Source organism: Lissotriton vulgaris, chromosome 2_1, assembly GCF_964263255.1.
Source record: "Lissotriton vulgaris chromosome 2_1, aLisVul1.2, whole genome shotgun sequence".
NCBI classification, from domain to species: domain Eukaryota; kingdom Metazoa; phylum Chordata; class Amphibia; order Caudata; family Salamandridae; genus Lissotriton; species Lissotriton vulgaris.
Genome location: NC_141687.1, coordinates 134,416,815 through 134,437,159, shown reverse-complemented (window position 1 = coordinate 134,437,159; position 20,345 = coordinate 134,416,815). Strand labels below are relative to the sequence as shown.

Below are 20,345 nucleotides of genomic sequence, written 5' to 3'. Positions count from 1 at the left end.
ATTATGGGGGTCAAAGAGAGTGAGCAAACTGAATTGTTTATTTTGCGCAAACAATACCAGCAAAGACCTTCTCCGAGGGCTGTCACTGAGAGGACACGACAAAGGCAAGTGGGATGAAAACACTCAGACAGCACTAAAACAGAGATTGGCTGTTGCCAGTGAGAGGGTGACGGCTGTCAGGAAGAGGGTGACAGCACTCAGAGAGAGTGTGGCAATGGATAGGAAGAGAGCAGCCGCACTAAAAGAGAGGGATGACAGCAGCAAGTGAGATGGCGACAGACAGCAGTCAGTAGATGAATATCACCGCTTGTGACAGCAGTCAGCGCGAGGTGGCAGGGACGACAGCCGATGAAAGGCTGAGCTCTGAATGCAGCAGTGAAGTCAGGTAGAGGAGGGAGGGGGAGGAGGGGGTGGCGGAGAGGAGGCGCAGCGCAGCCGGCTGTGGGAAGTGCCCTCGCCTCGGAATGCAGTCTGTGAATGAACAGTGCACTTGTGTGCAGCCTGGAGACGGAGAGCCGGAGCAGTGAGGAGAAAGGGAGCCCTGTGTGCGCCGGGGGCGGGCAGCCATCGCGGGCAGGAGCCCCGGGGACGCCGTTCGAGGAGCTCTGGAGGAGTGTGGGGGTCTCCCATGGAATTCACCTGACCAGGGAACGGAGAGCAGGCTGCGGAGCACCGGCGGCACAGGAGCGGCGGCAGACCCCGGCACCCGGCGAGCGCGCACGCCGCACATGGCGCCCTTTGTCCGGCCGCTGAGCGCCCTTCTCCCGGCGGAGGCAGAGTGCCGAGCCGGGGTTTAGCGGGCTGAGGGCAGCGTGCTCCCGTCGCCCCTGGTTGAACCCCTTCACCCACACCGCCAGCCTGACCTGGGCACTCTTCTCCGCGCGTGGACCGCCTGCAATCTCCATTTCTGGCGCATCCCTTTGGGGTCCCTGGAGCCTCTTGTCCCCCCACAGACCCGTGGAAAGAAGCCTCCCGTGGAGAATTGACTGGCCCCGACCCTCGCACCTTTCAAACTAAAGGAATTGTTCCTCGCGCTGGGAGCGCTCTGGTCTCTCCCCCTGGCCGCGCATTTCACACTGGCCCTCAGTGGAACCTCTCCCCTCCAAGCCGTGGCCCTCTCCTTGCTCCCCTGAAACCTTTCCTGCCCGTGGAACCCACCCACCTTCGGACCATCCCCTTTCCTCTGTCTGCCGGACCCTCGCCATTTCCCGTCCGCGGACTCCCCCTCCCAGGGAGTGGGCTCTCTCCGCTCTCCACGAACGCAAGGATGGTTGGGCATCATCTGGTCACCGACTGGAAGGAAGACCCCCTCTTCCATGGATTATTTTCTACTGGGTTCTAAAGCAAAGGGAACAAAAGCTTTCTCCGAACTTTTGGATTGGGAACCAGAAGGAACTGCGTAAAACTCACGAACCCCCACCAGGTGAGGCGAATTGGCTCTGTAGGCGTAACGCACCTGGGGGTTCTTCTTTCATCACATTGCCTCTCTGTGCACTTTAGGGCAGCCGGGTTCCTTTTGTTCGCTGTTTGCCCGGTTACAATTGTCTGCTTTGGATACGAAATCCGAGACTTTCTGGAAGCGGAGGAACTGCCGGGCCCCGAGTCATGCGAGCGCGCCCGCGGGTCCCGGAGCGGGACTGGGCGAGGTAGTGTTGCTTCTGTTAATAGTGTGTTTTTTATTTCTTTAGCGCCAAAGCCACAGGGGGCAGCTCTGCGCTTTAAAAAACAAGTGGTCTCTGAATATTTTGTTGTTGTTTTTGATTGGCTTTACATGTTTAATTAGAAAACTCAGATGGTCCACTTGAAAGACCCAGTCCTGTGTGCCCTGGTCGTGAAAGGAGGTTCTGTGCAGAGGTGCAAGGCGGGCGCAGCCTGGCTTTCTTTGACGTGCTTTACGTTCTGTCGAGGGGCTTTTACGCACAAGTTACAAATGCCTGTCCTGCCCTCTCAGTCCATCTGTCATCATTGTGTGGGGACTTCTCGACACCAAGAGACGGAGCTGCTCTGATCCTGGGGGGCGGGAGGGTGTCTCCGCATGGGGCATGACACGGATAATGGATGAAAGGCAGAGAGGGAGGGCGGCGGAGGGCCAGCCGCCCCCCAGAGAGAGATGTGCCGGAGGCACGGAGAATGAGAGACGAGCGGCTGGGATGTGTGTGGAGGGAGGGAGGGAGCGCCCCTCCGGGGACGAAAGGGGGAGGCTAATGGGGGGAGGAGGCGTGGATTGAGCTGGGGCCTGAGGCCAGGGCAGACACCCCTTGTGGGTAAGGTAGGCGGGGTGCTTCCATGCGGGTAACTGTCAGCCTGTCTACGCGGGGTGGGGGCCGTGGCGAGAATAAGGAAAGGGTACCGAGGCCGCTTCATCTGTACCACTGCTTTTCAGAGCTTAGAGGGGGTAGACGACGTGTGCTTCTGTAGGTCAGAGACCCCAGTTACACAGCATTGAGGGGCATTTCTCTTCCATAAACACTGTGGCTGAACGCGGGCGAATGTGGCACTTCTGTGCCAAGGGGCAGAAGTGTGTGGCAGCGCAAGTCACACCTAGCACGGAAGCGGGTGGTACTGTCAGACACTGTGGGACGGAACCATGCGGCGTCCGCACACATACACACTATGCCAGGGCAGGTTCTAGTGTAACACCCAAATGCTACCACTCCATAACACTGAACAGTGGCACTGTGAGTCACTCACCACCATACATTCTGTGCCACGGCACAGCAGAGTGAAGTGTGGCGCTGCAAGACTCGCAGGTGGCATGACACTTACGAGTGTGGGGCCGCCGAGATACTGGCTGGCACTCGGGGACCCACCGGGCCGAGGCATGGAATGTATGCCACTTGCATGCTATCTGCATCAGGGTATTGTTAGTACAGCGCTGCCAGACAAACCGCATGATGCCATTGGACAGTGTGCCACCCGCAAGACAAGTTGTGCCATGTCACTGGATAAAGTGCCAACTGCATGTCCGCTGCACTTCGAGAGTGTGCAGCGTGACAGTGCAAGACACGGGGTCCCAGACACTGTAAAAGAGGAGGCGAGAAGATGCCATCCTGAAAAGGTACTGAACATCTGACATCACAGGTCATGCTGTGCCAAGACGCAGAAGTGTGTGGCACCCCTGACACGTGGTAGCAGAGCCTATGAAAAGAGTAGTACCACGGAGACACGTGCCAAGACACGGATGAATTTGACATCCCGAGGAAGGCCATGCCAGGGCTTTGATGAGAATTATGCACCTAGGCAGGCCATGACATAACTTTGGTGAGTGCAGAACCCTCATACGCACACAGTGGCAGGGTATTACAGTGGCGACCCAGATACATTTATTTAGGGGGAGTGTGGCACGCCGGAGCAGTGCGCTCCAGGGAGGTGATGAATGTGGCTCATGCCAGGGCAGTGCTAAACACTCCATTAAGAGTGAGTGTGGCACCCAAGGACACTCTGTCCCACAGAACGCACGGCCACTAAAGGACGTGCCACTCCTGAACGCTGCCAGGAGGTGTACGAATGTAGCCTGGCGCAGAGAAGCTGCTGGAGAGAAGTCGAGCGGCCGAGCCTCCGCCGTGGCCTGCAGCCTCCTCCTGTGTGGAGGTTAAACGACGGCTGTCCCGGACATCCGCCCCCTCCGCCCCCTGCTCTGCCCTGCCTGCTGTCCCTGCCCGGGGGTCGGCTCAGATGAAAGAGACACATTAGTGACCGGGTCATCCGTATTCTTCACACCGAGCCAGGGCTGCTGCTGTCAAGGGAGCTCCCCGCACCCTCCCCCACTAAGCGAGATGGATGGGCCCTCATCCAAGCCCGGGGTCTTGGGGCCGCGTGTTGCTGACTGACGGCAGGGCCCGCCGCCTGCGCTCATCTGCGCTCAGTCGCAGCAGATATCCCTGGTGCATTGATAATGGGGCGACCATGCACCTTGTGTGCGTTGTGAACCTAACATTCAAGGAATCGCTTGCAGTGTTTGAGTAGTACCCCAGACTGTGCCCCACCGGCGCGTTTCATGTCCCCTCGCTGGCCACGTGAAGGGGCTGGCGCCCACGTAAAATCACGTAAAATCCGAGAGACCAAGAGGTCAGTGGCGGGTGACATGTTTGCATAGGGTGATTCAGAGTGACACCAACCACATGCTGCTTTGTGCATGTCTTTTTATACATGTGTGTGTGTGAGTAGATAGATAGATAGATAGATAGATAGATAGATAGATAGATAGATAGATAGATAGATAGATAGATAGATAGATAGATAGATATTGTGTATTTTTCCAGAGCCCCTTTTCTATGTGTTGCCTGAGCGCGCAGTTGCTCCCTCTGCATTTTAAAACACAACTAATACAGTTTCGTTTCGCGAATAAAACACCACGGCGAATATTATTGGCATGTAATGGTAATCTCTTCACAAAAGCAACGGGAAGAGGAAATGTCCCCGTCTGAGGCGGCCGAACGCGTCTCTCGCGTTGCACCAAGCCTGCCAGGTGCAGTTTCGGTTTGTGAGAGTGCTCGTTAACAACTCCGTTTTTAATTAAAAAAAATATAAATCAATGCAGACATCAGCTCACCTGGTTATCACCTGCTTTAATATCTGAAAGCCGAAATAGTCACCAGGCTGAAAACAGGAGGAAAACGCAGCAAGGGCGGGCACAGCGCACAAAAGAAGGGTAACAGCGAAGGAACTTCTTTGTCAAAAACTCCGGGCATCGTCCACCCCTTGACACATTTCCTTTTGTGGGTAATTTTACCTCCATTTTTCTTTCTAATTCCGTAACGGCATTTATTTTATTTGTTTTTATTTTGCGATATTTTGCAACTCGCCTTCTTTCTTTGTTTCAGTGAAATTTTAAAGACTTCTTTGTAGAATACTGTGGTGTCTCATAAACAATATTCTCGAAAGCCTGAATAATGCTCCGAGAAGGGTCGTTATTTCACTGTCAGAATTAATACAAGCAGGCGATTTTTTTTAGATAGCTCTTGTCATTTTTTCTAATTTGCTTTAGCCGGATTTATGTATAGCTCACTTTGGAAACACGCCGCTTCTCAGCGCTTTAGAAGTGATACAAATTGATTGATGCCAAGTAGTCGGATTTCTACCAAAGGGCTTTGGCGGCGATCCATGTGTCCAGTGTGATAAGTCACTTTAAATTAAGAAGATTAGAAGGCCTCGAATAAGAACCTAGGCAAGTGTATGTCGATTTTCCCTACGATGTGTAAACTGTGCATGGTGTCCTTTGCAAGACATGAAATTGGCACCCTTCCGGTCAAAGGTCAACGTGCGGTATATTTAGAAAAAGGTGTTAATTTGAGTATGGTATTTATTCAGAGATAATACACTTCAGGGACTTCAGATGAAGTGACAGTGACATCTTGCTTTTCTAATTAACGCATTCACACTGGGATTATTTTGCTTGTGTGTGTGTGTATATATATATATATATATATATATATATATATATATATATATATATATATATATATATATATATATATATATATATATATACATACATATATACATTGATATATATATATATATATATATATATATATATATATATATATAAGCATACACTGAAGCGTGCCTCGTGTCTAATGAGTGCACACGTCATACAGGGGCGCTATGGTGCCGCAGGATGCGTCGAAGGCCCCGGAGTGACTGGGTACTGGGGTGCACCTGTGAGGATCAGGCGTCACACAACACACCACACGACTGCACAATGCAACGCGTCCTGCGTTGATTTGTCCTGTGCCACAAGCGTAACACCTCACATAATATTGAGCATACCTTACACTGTCACGTAACATGGGATATCACATTTGACCAGCAGGCAGCTCTCTGACACCTGACTTCAGAACTCCCTTCTCAGTCACTTCACTTACACACATGTGGGGGTGAGAATAAAAGCACCCACACCCTCCCCAGGTGGGGGATAAGGAGAGGGGAGCTAGGCTCTCCCTCCACGTGAAGCTAAAGGCCGCAGCAGTCACCCATCTTATCCGAGGCAGCCAAAAGCACAACATATTGTTTACAAGTCAAGCATTGTGCAATACAAGCACCGCTCAAAATAACATAAAACAACCTAACACATCATAAATAACAGTGTATGACATATCATGACACATCACAGACCTCTAGTCTCAAAGCACAATTCTTAGTAACATCACTTACGCAGGAGTTGGGTGGTTGTAGTTGAGGCCTACATATGGGGTCCCCATTCCCCGGGAATAAGATACAAAACAACAGGCGGCCCTCTGCTAATCTGAGCAAATGACTCGATAAACAGCAGAAATTGTGTATACAAGAACAGAATATTCTAAAATAAAATGACTAATATCAAGAGACATAAAGCGTAACATAAAACAGCACGTAGCAAACAAAATTCAAAGCAGGCGCCAAGACTACTTAAAATGTATCACAACTTAAAATGTGTCCTCCATAAGGAACACAGGACTGTATAAATCAAAATATAAAACAAAACACTGCATAAACCTAATATCGGCCATAGCAGCTAATATACGATGTAACAGAACTTATAACATATAAATGATGTTACGTATATTATAACGCAGTAATACGGCATATGCAGCATACATAACTCGCACCATTAACAGAAATACACGTGTATCATCACAAATAACATATTACAACATGCGTTTGTTTCCTAAAACGCTTCCACGCCTATTATACAGTTTTGAAAACATCAAAATGTTGTGAAAAAAAGAAAACACAGACTTCTTTACGTTCTCTTTGTCTCCCTTGAAATATGAATATGTACACGTTTTTTTTTCGGGGGGGGGGGTGGGGGGGGGGGGCTCAGCATAGGAACTGTTTTTTCTATAACACAAAATGTGCAATTGAAGGAACCTTTTGTTCTGCCTCCTTTGTAACACTGTTACAATAAAATGTCCTATACATCAGCAGGTTAATGTAAAGGGGGCTGGTATCGGACGACGGCCGAGCCCGGCACCCTCCGCCCGTGGGTGTTTAGCATCCTTAAAAAGGCCGGCCAACCCCCCACGACAGACGGAGCCGGGGGCGCGCCGCCCCTGCCCGTGGAGCGGTTTAGCAGTCTATCGATTTCTGATTAGGACTTCTAGTCTGCGGCCTCGACGGCTGCCAGACCGGGCATGTGCGCGCTAGATTTCCCCTGACAATGCACGTGCTGCCCGGGGTCGCTGCTACAGGCGTCCCTCTTAATGAGACCCCTGAGCCAGCAGCAGGGCCCCCCCAGAACCCCGTACCCTCTGTGCAATATTAATGATGGAGCGAGCAGAGGGCCGGGCAGGATGCACAGCCCTTGTACTGAACCGTGACGAGTCGACACAGTCCCTCAAAACACATACACAACACGTCATACATGTAGATACTTGTATACAGGAGGGCCGGCGTTTGACCGTAATGGAGCATGTGTTTACTATTCTAACTCCAGGCGCGCCTAGATACTGGCTTAGGATAGCGGGTCGAATTGAATATATTACCGCTTTTAGTTCTTCGAGCAGGTCCGGCTCCAACAGTATGTGTTAAACGTGCACGCACGTGCATAAGGCACGTCACACCCTACACCGTGGAGCAGCCAATGACGCACTTTAATTCCACGCTAGGTTACCCAGCAGGTCAAAGGGAACACATCAGCGTTTTTAGCTATTTAACCCGGCCTGGTCCCCTGCATGCACGCGCGCGCACACCATCTATTATTCGTGTGTGTGGTGTCGTGCCCGTATTGGACCAATAATAAACAATATCTGCAGAGCGGTTATATGTTGAGAATAGCTGTGACATTTGTACAGATTCATCCGTTGATAACTCTGTTAAGATGGCCTATTTATCGGCTTCTTACATCTTTCTATCCATGGAACTATGTCAGGGCCACTGGAAGTTTTACGATTCGGTGGCTGTGGATTTATGGATATGCCATAGTTGCCACATAAACCCAATGTACATCATAATTAGATTTTTTTAATTAAAATTAAAATTCTTCTAGCTCCAAAGGATCACATCTACTAAAACACAGTGGGGGTTGCTGCTCAGTGGATGGCCCGGGTTCAGTTGTTTATTGCTGTATTTGAGTGTTAGAGTTGCCCTAATTAGGCGAAACTTTTGCTAAAACTGTGGTAGCATGGATGAAAATGACAACAACACGAAATACTGTCACAAAATGTGCTGCATTACGCAGCGTAATTTGCATTTTCTTGCAGCATAATGTATTCAGCGATGCCACACAATTTGGTCCTCTCCTGCCGCACAATTCAGTGACCCTGAACATTTGACGTTTACGTAGCCACCCAGTCACCCATCACGCTTTCCACGTACATCTCGTTGTGTTCTTATTTATTCAATGCAAACTCGCATTCCTTAAAAAAACAACAGTTTAAGGCCTACTGTGATGTCTGCGCTTCTTCAGAAGTATTTTAAAAATGAATACACATACACACTTAGGTGGCACATTTTGGTAACTGTAATCTGCTTGTAATGACAAGACCCAGACACACAGTTGAAATGCTGGCCCTGTGTGATGCCCTTGGGGTGCAAGAAAGACACGCTTGTGTTGTTCTGTGGAAAGCTTTATGTAAAGCAGAAGCAAGCCCCTGTTTCCATGCTTGATGAAAACAGTTTGGCATCAAACAGACGCAATGAGGGTTTTTTTGGGGGAGGGGGGGGGGGGCAGCCCAAAGCGCTCCCATGCCCCCTGCGGCAGAGACTTACCTGCCTAGACGTGAGTCCTGTGAATTCTAACTCACACGTGTGAGGGGAGGAGGGGGGGGGGGGGTCTGGGGGCATTGGTAGTCACATACATGCATTGGGAAGCTGCTGCCATGGCTTGCCCTGTGGTACTTATAGTACTGGCCTTCCCACCTCTATTCACAGGGGTCAAAAAGGCAGTGTTGGCAGGAACCGGAAGTAAACAGGCCCTTCGGAGAGCTGCTTCCTGTCTGCGACGCCCCTCCATGTCCGCCTGCTTGCCCCTCAGAAGCAACGGAGACCTGGGGGGGGGTCAAGGTTGGGAAAGGGTTAAAGCCAGTGATGTCACGGTGGGGTGGCAGTCCGGCGGATTGACGTGCAGAGACACGCGCTCGCGGGACTGGATGTGGCGCACATAGGGGCTATAGGTGCACAGTCCACACCAGGGGTGGCCGCCTTGTGTTAGAATCTTGTCACAACCCTATGGGGTCACGTGAGACACTGCTGGAGGAACACGTCCTGGTGATGATCTGTCGCGAGGGACACGAGGCTGCACTGTATTTATCTCGTGCGGGCGGGCAATATCTGGTGAACTCTCCAGAAAGTGGCCCTTATTGGAAGGAAACTCATTCCTGTGACAGACGAACTCAAGAGCCCCCCCCCCCCTTACGTCACCGGACTCTTTTCTGCCTATTTATTCAATGCTCATCTCTACCCGAACCCATAAATAAACCCATATACGGCGGCCAGGACCAGATGGTTGAAATACCTTATTAATGCTGTATTTCTCACATACATTTCATGCACATTTGACTCACGTCTATACTGCTTGCCCCATATCATGGCCAGGGTGCATTTAACTATGACTCCCCAGTCCTTATGCAACTACATTTTTTGAGAAGCACTTAGTAGCAGTAAGCGCACACATTTGTGTTTTTTTAGCCTCACCTTAGTTTGTTGCAAATCTCAACCATTATGATTTGAGTATAAAGACTAGGTTACAGAGGGGTGCCCCCCCCCCCTCGCCCCCCCATGTAGGATGGAGGGCTTGGGACAGTGTGTGGTGTTAAGTTAGAGTGCCAGCATTCTTAGAGTCAACATAAAGCTAGGGCAGGCTGACGCAGAGGCATAGCTTTCATCGGTGCAGCAGGTGCAGTGGCACCGGGGCCCAGGGTCTCAAGGAGCCCACGGATGCCTGGTTATTTCTATATTTCACCATTCGAACAGCGGCCAGGGAGCCCATGTCCTTCCTTGCACCAGGGCCCCTGACAGGCGTCACCCCTGTGCTTTAGGGTTAATGACTTGCTTATGTTTTCTCTTGAGATTTACTTTGGCTGCAGCTGTGACCATAATGCATTTTAGAAAAGTATTCTAAAATGAGTCCCCCTGCGCGCTCTATACCCTGCCCTAGGGGATGGAGGTGTTTAAGAGGGGGGTTCTCATTCATGCCTGGTGTGATGTCTCCGTAGAAAGGGATCTATGCATGTATCAAGTTCAAAACCAGTCGGGTCCTGTCAGACTTTAATCCTCCCAGGGCGATAAAATGACACCATTGAGCTGGGAAACAATAACCAAATCTCTATTGGGTTACATTGCAAGCAGTTGTGTTGCATATACACGATGTAATCTTTTTTGTGACCATACGATTTAATGGTGAGTTCAAGATGAAATAGAGTGTTTGCAAAACATTTTCACATGATGATCGGAAAGCGAAAAAAACGTATCGAGGTTATCTTTAATAGTGAGATGTCGCGCGTGCAGGAGCCAATTTACTTTTCGGGGTAGTGTGCATTTTTCTTTTAATCACGTGTTGCTAATCTGGACTTTTATGAGGTACAGTGACTGAAGCTGCTTTGTGAGATAGTGGACTCTCTGAGCACACCACGTTCACCTCAGAGAAAGAAAACCACACAATGCTCCCCTGTTAAGAAGGGGCGCCGATGAGAGGTGTGTGGAATGTCGTGGGTTTGTGTGCAGGAAAGTGACGAAATGCCTCGTGCTTTATATGTTGCAGTCAGAGCGCGCCCTCTACTGACGACTTTCTGCAACTGCAGTGAGCTAGCGCGATAAAGCACTCTGCACTGTTTATGTGGACGGCAGTCCTTTCAGCATTAATACATCATGTTGTTTTCTTTCTTTTATTAGGCCTCTGGTGGCGGCTCGGAGAGACTGTTTAACAGCACCACAAATAAAGGTAAGACCACAAGCGTTATCACAGCGGGGTTGTTTCTCATTCGCCTCTTCCGAGGCGGGGAAAGATGGCACTGTATTTAACTTAACTCCGGCTGTCGTCTGTGGCAGTTTGTCAGCGATGTTATCTTTTCCATCGGTCTGCATTTTACGTATGTATTGTCTCTTACTGTAAACAAGACAAGGTAGAGCGGCTTTAACGAGAACCGCGTAAAAACAGAAGTGACTGGACCCCGACGCGGTTCGTTGTTCCTCAAGAGCGGTGTTTTATTGCGCGGCCCTTCGGACTGGAGCGCGCTTGTCTTTACATGCCTGTCATTGATTTTCTGTCAATCTGTAACAGTAATCACCGGTCGAACAGAGGCTGTGGACGTGGCGTCTGCTAGTAGCATAAGGCAGACTGTGGAATATTACTAGGGAAACATACCTAGAAAATAATACAATTTCGGTGTCTATATTCCATCATGTGCAAGCTATGGCCTGTTTCTCGCAATGCTGGTGTGTTTACCATTACAGCATAGCTTAGTAAATACGGGCTTGCTTATAATTTCAATTGATAACCAGTACAAATTATATTTTAGTTTGTGTGTTTTCGGAATATTATTTTTCAGTACAGTGTTTTTCATGCATTTCTTCTAATCGACGTCTAACTATAGATAGGTAGAGAGACGCAGATAGATAGATATAAAGATAGACAGAAAGATAGACAGGCAGATGGATAAATAGATAGACAAATGGACAAATAGACAGATAGATAGATAGATAGATAGATAGATAGATAGATAGATAGATAGATAGATGATAGATAGATAGATAGATAGATAGATAGATAGATAGATAGATAGATAGATAGATAGATAGATAGATAGATAGATAGATAGATAGATCATGTTATTTGCCTCTCCGATTCTGCGGTTGCTCACGCATTTTACAGACTGGCTCGGGTACGCCTTGTGAAATATATATGTGGGACTGTTTTTGGGTGCAATGTGTTAAATGCTATTGTAAACATGTCTCCCAGCTCGATCAAAGCCAAGGGCGTGGTTGGGATCTTTTATTGCTAAATAGGAGTGACCAGACGTGACTGCATGGTTGACTGTACTTTTATAGCGCCTCTACTCTCAGCGGGTCTCTTGGTGTGTGCGAGTAGTCAGATTGTCAAGAGATGGCATGTCTCTCTACCCTCTCATGTGCTGGCTCCTTCAGACGACCTTGAGGTGTGCTTTTTTTGTTCTGCTTTATTTCTGGACCGACACAGACACTTGGCATTGCAAGCACTAGGCACCCCAAAGGGCCCGGTTGTCGCTCTAGAACACGTCATAGACGAGCTCCCTCATGGCAATGGTTCATACTCCAGACTGCAACACCCATGAGGGTCGGGCAATGTCAGGATATGTTACTGCAAGTTTTATAGTGCACATTCTGATATTGGCATGGCTTTGCAGCACGTCTGTAAATCTGAGGACCCTGCGCATGGTTGCACTCTTACCACCACAGACCTGAGTCTGCCTCAGCTTATGACGCTGTGTTACTAGTATCATGATCCGCTCATACATGCTCGATTGTGTCGGACGGGGTGCAGTGTTACTCGTATCATTGTGTGGTTCTACTTTATTCATTGACAGTTGGTGGGTGCTTGATTTCGGTGTTTAAGGGTTTTGCCTGATACCTCTCTAGCTGGAATGGGATATACACGTTTCTGATTTATTTAGCGCTTCATTGGCACTGTGTGAAGGTTTTTGAAGAAATTGCAGTGGGTCTGGGTTGGGGCAAGATGAGGACGGTGGGAGGGAGGGACACATCTTTTACTCCACCATGTAGGGTGAACCCTTGCTCCCTGGTTAAGTTTGGGCTGTGAAATAGTAATAAACACATGCACACACATACAAATTGCGTCCATTTTAGGTTGGGAGAATGATGAGTAATTTTAGGAGTGGAAGAATTATGTAGCAATGTATGGATTTTAGCCCAAAATGGAGCTGCAATGATGCAGGTTGAAAACAGCCGCATGCAAGTTACACAGTGGGAAGCATGACATGCAGCAAGGGCAGCGGGCAGCTGGCGGCTGCAGTTGACTGCCTCGCAGCAGGTGTGCAACAACTCTTTGCTAAATGTAGAGAGAAGTGAATGCAGTGTTCAGACTTTCCTTACCGACAGTCTTTGTCTTTTTTTAGGAAAATAATACCTGCAGCGCCTGCTCGGTGCACCTGTATGATTTTAACTTTATCCTTACAACACCATGGTCTGCAGCTGCATGTCAAATTTTGTGGACAAAAATATTGTCTCAAGTTAATAAAGTGTCCTAAAAAGCGCTTACAAAAATATCATCCCACTGGGCATAGATTTTCCATTATTAACTCCAGTGGGCCAGGCGACGTTTAGTCCACGATGTTGTGGTACAATATCTGGGCAGCACCCATGTCCAGCATCAAACAGATGTGTTTTCATTAATGTTTAGTTGCTTTGAATTACAGTTCTGAGCGATCATCTTTCAGCTCCATCATTGCATTTGTTCTGAAGGCAGCAGGCGTGCTGTAGGGCCCTCTAATTCTTTTTTTCCACTTTTCATGGGCAGAGCGGGGCACATCTATCTAGCAGCATGTTTATAATAAGACATGTAGCAAATAGATTTTGCTCCAGTCCAGATCATATAAATATGTTGCTACAGGGCGCAAAACAGTAGACATATTGTGAAAGCACTGCTAATGGCATAAATTACCAATTATATTGTTTAAAAAGTCTGATAGCCAGTAGGACAGCTCAGTGGGTTTAACTTGCATTACTGAGGTATTTTGGGTGGTGTAAGTAACGGTTCAAGATCAACAAGGCCTTTCATCTGTTAAACTGAGTACCAATCAATTGGACGTTAGTGACGCCTATCATTTATAGTGCTAAGAAATGACAGAAGTGTGTTTCACATGCTATATATAAAATATATTTCAATCAAAGAAATTTTGGTCTGCTCCTATTCTCTATTCTGTGCCTGTTGTGGATTCTTGATGGTGATTTGTGGGAATAATACATTTTAAGTCACCATTATACTGTTAGGTTGCGATATTAAAACACAGCACAGCGTTCATTATCATCCAAGGCCTATTTGCGTATAAGAGTGTTTGAAATTCTCATGATGAGTTTATCCTAGGTGGCGGCTGCTTATTAGGGGCGTTTGGTCTCCCAGTCTTACCTCAACCTGCATCTCTGAGTTCATAGCCTTAGTTCAGGTGTACAGTGCGAATCCAGAGCACGTTTTACTCCATTTTTGTTGTGCGCTGCCTCGCTCCTTCGCTTGTGACTAAACTCTAAGTAGTTATTTGACTCTGGTGCGTAAACAAAACTTGTCGGAATTGAAGACAGTTTTGCGAATATTATGAAATGCGCTGAAATTTCATATATATTGATTTTTTTTTGTTTAAATGAATTATGAACATAAAATAAAAAGGGATTTATCTACAGGCACCAAAGACCTCCAGTGTTGAAAAAAGCTTTATTCTGTTACGGACTGTAGACATGTTTTTTGTTGGTGTAGTCTTTAACTAAGAAATAGATTACTTCTTGGGTTGCAAATAGAAAAGAGTGAAAACCGTCCACTGTAGAAGCTGTGCCTTCACCATGACAACCCACACACCGCACCGCCCCCTGCAGGTTGCCAGGAGAGTGTGTCTTTTCCACTTGATCCTGGAGTGAATGAATGGACGGAAGCCCGGAGAGGCCACATTCCTCAGCTGCGCCCTTGCAGCCAGGGCAGGGGCTCTACTGCAGTCTAAGCCAGGCCAAGTGATGGATGAAGAGTGTCCTGTTCCTCTTCCCCTCCCTGAATCGAGCACATTTACCGCATTCTTGTTTGTGTTTACTCACCGGGGCTGATTTGTGGCACCTCTTTAGTGAAGAATAAGCCTGCTTGACAGGAAACCTTTTTACTGAGTTCACCCTTCTGCGGGCCGAGGTACCGCCCCCACTTCCCTCAAAGGATTAAGGCCTCTTTGTGCGGCCCCAAAAATCAACATAGGCTTTTCTAGGATTGCCTTGGGAATCCACACACACACACAGCCCCCTTTGGTTGGCAAGAGATTATGCCTTTGCCCCCCATTTCCATCAAAATGGACCCTTTCTTCCCGGCTCCTTAGTGGCATATGCTAATTCGCCAATGACAAGGCAGGGGCTGAATGCAAATCCAGGTGCTGAAAGCTGGACGGGCTGTTTGGTTTCTATGGGCGAGGGGATTAAGAGAGACTTGAAGGGGGAGGAGGCTGGATGGGAGGGGGGTGCTGAGCAGGGAGTTACTGTTGGAACTGAAAAACAACCCTAAAAACGAATTCTCTCTTAAGAAAATATCTGAAATGTGTGGGAAGGCAAACGCTGGGAACTCAGGCAAATATTCTAGGATTCTTTAAAAAACTAAAATCCGACATTCTCAGAAAATATCTGAATTGGTAAAATGCCCGAGTCTGTTTGTAGGATTTCCAAGACTTTGAACGTTATTACCCATCCTTTGAGGTGCTTGGTCGTCTAATCTCTGTTCCACTCACCGCCTTCTCCCCCAGAGATTTGTCAATCTTTGCCCTGCTCTTAAATGCAAAGCATGCAGACACTCTGGAGCATAACCATTTGCTAATCAGATTTTATGAATAAAGAAAACATGTAAACTACGACTGCCCTGACTTAGTTCTAAAATAGTGCAGGTCATGTTGCCAGGGGTATCCCAAGGTGGTAGCACATAAAATGCATTTTTCGCATTGTCCATTGGTGAGGGAGTTGAAATAAATAGGCTGAAAGCTTGATAAATGCACACAGCAATATTAGTGCTTTCCCGCCCTTTCTTCCTTTCTAGTGAGATAGGGAAAAATATACCTGAATACCATGCTTCATGAAAAGGGAGGCGTGGACCACAGCACTTGACTTTATGAATTAAGGGATATTTGGGCCATGTGTTTTAAAAATAAGGATGTATGTTAATGCTGGAGATAAAAGATAACCACTGGAACTTTCCATAAATAGCATTCCCTTCCACTGTTTCTTAGCTTCTCTAGTCTTGATTTTGGTCTTTAATGAAAAGGGGCGACCGTAGACGTCGTAGCCTTGCCCAAAAGAGACCGTGCTGCCCCAGCAGCCTGTGTTACCTCTGCACAGTAGCACAAGCAACAACAGGTATGTTTCGGACTCATAGGGTCTCATTAATGAGGTCTCATCGAGATCCCTCGGCACTGATGGAACTGCCAAGACATTCACTTTGACTCACAGAAAGTGAAGTCTTTCCTCCACGTCACTCATGAGCCAGCACCAAGACACCCTTGGGTATGCGAGCGCTTAATAAGTCTGTTTAACATACCATAATATAACATGACATAACATGGGTGGGGTGCTCGGTCCAACACTTCTTAACCATGTAGAATTCTCCTGGCTGCCTAGCTGTCCAGTGCCAGTAAAGAAGTGGAACCGTAATATGCAAATACTCTTTTTTTCCCTCACCACTAAGGGCAAACTGGATCTGGAATTGTTTGCTACCTTTGCATCTATATGGAAAGATAAGAGTTCTTGTGGGACTGGGGTGTCACTAGTAGGTTAGCGCTACAAAATGCAGAGTTGTTGCAGCACAATTGACTCCTCACAGGTGGAATGCTCAGGTTAGGAAATGAAGATAAGATGACACTACATCAATAAGTAAGGAACTTATAACCCCCCCCCGCAAGAAAGAGCATATAAGACGTGTCACAGTGACAAGAGTGGAATCCCACCAAGTCTCATGACTTGTGAGGTTTCATATTGAAATGCCATCCATATATGGCAATGCCACATCTTTCAAAACAAGCATTGGCAAATCTAGTATGTCTGTGTTGGTTTTGCTAGTGTTTTTGTATTTTGTAATGGTTTTTGTAAAACGTTATTACGGGAAACGTTTTTGCTTTATCACAATGTTGGATAGACCACAACCGACAGGCCCCAGTTGCGGTCCGTCCAACATCATAATCGGCCCTATGTTATAGACCGTGGCCGATCATAGTTATAATCTCCATGTAACTAGTAGGACAAATGGCCTAATTCTGGTTAAATACATCATTTGTATCAACTATATAAAATACTGATCAGAGTAATAGACCTCTAAAATCAGAATTAATCAGCTTTCACAAACTAGCCATGTTAAGGATTGAGGTGCATCTTGGGAGAACTTCACCCATCTCAAACGTTGCCAGATGATTTGTCTTGGCAATCTGACCTTACATCCAACAGGTTGTTTACAATAGTAGAACAGTAAGAGTGTCTTGTAAATCTGAAAGTTGAAGGCTGTGGCGCATTCCTGCATATTTTACGTTTGCCATCCCATAGAGGCAATATATTTTGAACAGAAAGCAATGTATGTGCAGCTACTCACCCATGTTCTCTCACTTACTCTGTGTACGCAATGTACCTTGCAACCAGGTTAGCATTTTTGTCAGCCCTGTTCATTATTTCTACAAAGCACATAGAAACAATACAATTCATAGTGTGTGCGCTACACGTCTCTTACATGAAGCAGCAGTAACATTATTCTGTCTTGAGGTAGTGTAATTGGATTAGGACGTAAAATCTCTCATTAGCGCAGGGTGATGAATACCCAAATATGAACAGTAGCTCCTCGGTGATACTGTTGGATTTTGTCAGGCCACGTTTTATTTTCTGTTCCCTCTTTCCAAATGGACCCAGGTTTGAAAATGTATTTCAGCACATCAGACTTTTGTAAGAAAGTGTCTCTCTCACACACATACACACACAAAGACACACACTCTCTCCTAGTCCCCCACCTCTCAGATCAAAAAGGACAGTTCTTTTACATTCTAGGCAAAGATGTTCACAGAACGATTATATACATTTCACAGTTCCCGCCCTCAATGTAACACCGATGGCTCACTTCACCAGACCCTGACAGACCACACATTGGGGCCCATTGTACACTGCACAATGCACCAGTCTTTTAAACCCACATAGGGAGCAGTCTGTGGAGTTAATGTGCACCAAATGTCTGGAACACTTTGATCTGGTTCTAATAGTGAAAATGAATCAACATTTCAAGATGTAGTTGAGATATCTAATGAAACAGGACATTGATAATTAATAGTATAACATCTGAAGGCTAATTTGGGAACCGTAAATCAGCAAAGTACACAAATATATACAATTACATAGCCATGGCACATTTGCACCCTTCTCTACAAGCATTACTTGTCCAAAATATGCTACGTCAACATAAGGTAGCATGGTGGTGTAATATGAAACAAGCCTCAAGCAACCTTGCCACCATCCATTCCAAAAAGTAAAACTAAAAGGGATTCAAAGCGGTAAAGTTTGGACCCGCTCCCTTGTCTAATGATTGGTAATGATCGGCATTGTTCACTTCTGGTTAGGCATTTTGGCGTTAGTGCTTAAACCAGATGCCTGATAAAAATGATGGGTCTGGCACATAAAATATGTTTTGAGTTCCCCAAGATAGTTAGACGCATATCTGCTCAAGCATAAGTGTGCCACTCAAAAAATCAAATGAATGTGCAGTTCTAGCTTGCCGCCAGTGCCTAGGGCGCTTTATGTTAAAGATTGCACGCATCTCCTCTGCTGCTAATACCTGTTGCTTTGGAAGGGACTGCTAAGTGTGGTACAATAAGAGGGCAGGACCCTCTGCTCCTTAGAGACTCCAGGGAGTTCCTGCACTCAACCAATTTATAGTGAGGCATTGACCACAATCAGGATTCTTATAAAGTGCGACTACTCACCCATAAGGGTATTACAGCAAAGTGACTCTATTTTGCTAAACCGCAGAGGGCTTTTGAAGTAGACCACAATTACAATCCCTTTACCCGCTCTTCCAATGGCCTTTGAACAGTCAATCCCATTATACGACCCAGACTCCCACATTGAGATTGCTGCCTTTCTGAAGACAATGGTCAGGGAATCTGCATGCTGTGGGATTATGGAGCATTAGCATTACTCTCTCTTGAAGTAGCATGGTGTATGTGGTTGGGGGCCAGCACGCACTTGGTGTAGGTGGTTGGGCACCAGCACGCACTTGGTGTAGGTGCTTGGGCACCAGCACGCACTTGGTGTAGGTGGTTGGGTGCCAGCACGCACTTGGTGTAGGTGGTTGGGCGCCAGCACGCACTCAGTGTATGTGGTTGGGCACCAGCACGCGTTTGGTGTATGTGGTTGGGCACCAGCACGCACTTAGTGTACGTGGTTGGGCACCAGCACTCACTTGGTGTAGGTGGTTGGGTGCCAGCACGCACTTGGTGTAGGTGGTTGGGTGCCAGCACGCACTTGGTGTAGGTGGTTGGGCACCAGCACGCACTTAGTGTACGTGGTTGGGCACCAGCACGCACTTGGTGTAGGTGGTTGGGCACCAGCACGCACTTAGTGTAGGTGGTTGGGCACCAGCACGCACTTGATGTAGGTGGTTGGGCACCAGCACGCACTTGGTGTAGGTGGTTGGGCACCTGCACGCACTTGGTGTAGGTGGTTGGGCACCTGCACGCACTTAGTGTAGGTGGTGGGCACTGGCCTTCTTTTTTGCGGATTTTTTTTTATCATCAGACTTTGATCCGAAGCACGAGAGAGAAATGCAGAAAATGAGCAAAATAAAATAGGAAAGAAAGATAGGAAAATAGTGACAAGGAAAAGAAGGCATGAAAAAGAACTTACAAAAGGTGATATAAAAATAAAGGAAGCGCAGGACGGTGGAAACAGGAGGTTTGATATTACAGATTAAGCAACTAAGTGCTCTCAATTCACTGCCCATTAAATAATTCACATGCCAGACTGCATGGGCACCAGCTGGTGCACAATGACCCTCTTGCCTTTTCTGCCTCTTATAATTGCAGACATTTTGTCACACAACCGTAGGAGCCATGTTAAGTAGGCAGACAGGGAGCTATAACTGGTACCCGCATTGTGATAAACTATAGCTTTAAATGTAGGTTAATGCTGCTGGCACTCTAAGCCGTCCTTTCTTCAGTATGTCCTTTGCCCGGCTGAGGAATATAGTTTATTGCCTTTGACTGTAGTGTAAAGTTCGTTTTTGCAAAGGTCGAATGGAGGCAGAAGGATGCACTGGAACAGCCAGTAGCATTAAGTGAGAGGTGAATACCCAGTTGGGTTGAGCCAAGACGTGATTGACAAAGTCTCAAACCAATGTCTGAAAGAGGCCGAATGAAGAAAGCCAATGATTGGTGGAAGGGGTGAATTCAAAGCCCACTCCATGTATTTTTTTAACAATAGGTCTGTTCGACAGCTCCACCGTCAAAGCACAGAACTAATAATATGTGAAGTAAACATTGTGATAAATATCCCTAGTAATGAAAATTTAAACTAAGGCACTTTCTGTGATAATTTATATGTTGCATTGTCCCCTCAGCTATATTTTGAGAGATGAATCCCCTGACTCAAAGCACAGGTACTAAAGTACAAGACTAAAAGCTTCATAGAAGCAACATTTCACTGAGAAATACTGCGTTGAAACCAAAAGACGG

The 20,345-nt window shown here is 47.1% G+C and overlaps 1 protein-coding gene across 5 annotated transcripts in view; it reads left to right on the top strand.

The window, feature by feature from the left end:
* Window positions 1-468: 468 nt before the first annotated feature.
* AUTS2 (activator of transcription and developmental regulator AUTS2) overlaps window positions 469-20,345 on the top strand; it is a 157,950-nt gene continuing 138,073 nt past the window's right edge. For 2 of the 5 annotated variants that reach the window (XM_086954582.1, XM_086954583.1), the window contains exons 1-2: window positions 1,452-1,646; window positions 10,813-10,861. The gene's annotated coding sequence lies outside the window, so the exon portion shown is untranslated. Of the gene's footprint in view, window positions 1,647-10,812; window positions 10,862-20,345 lie in introns of those variants that run through there. The other 3 variants (XM_086954584.1, XM_086954585.1, XM_086954586.1) reach the window with 3 other exon arrangements.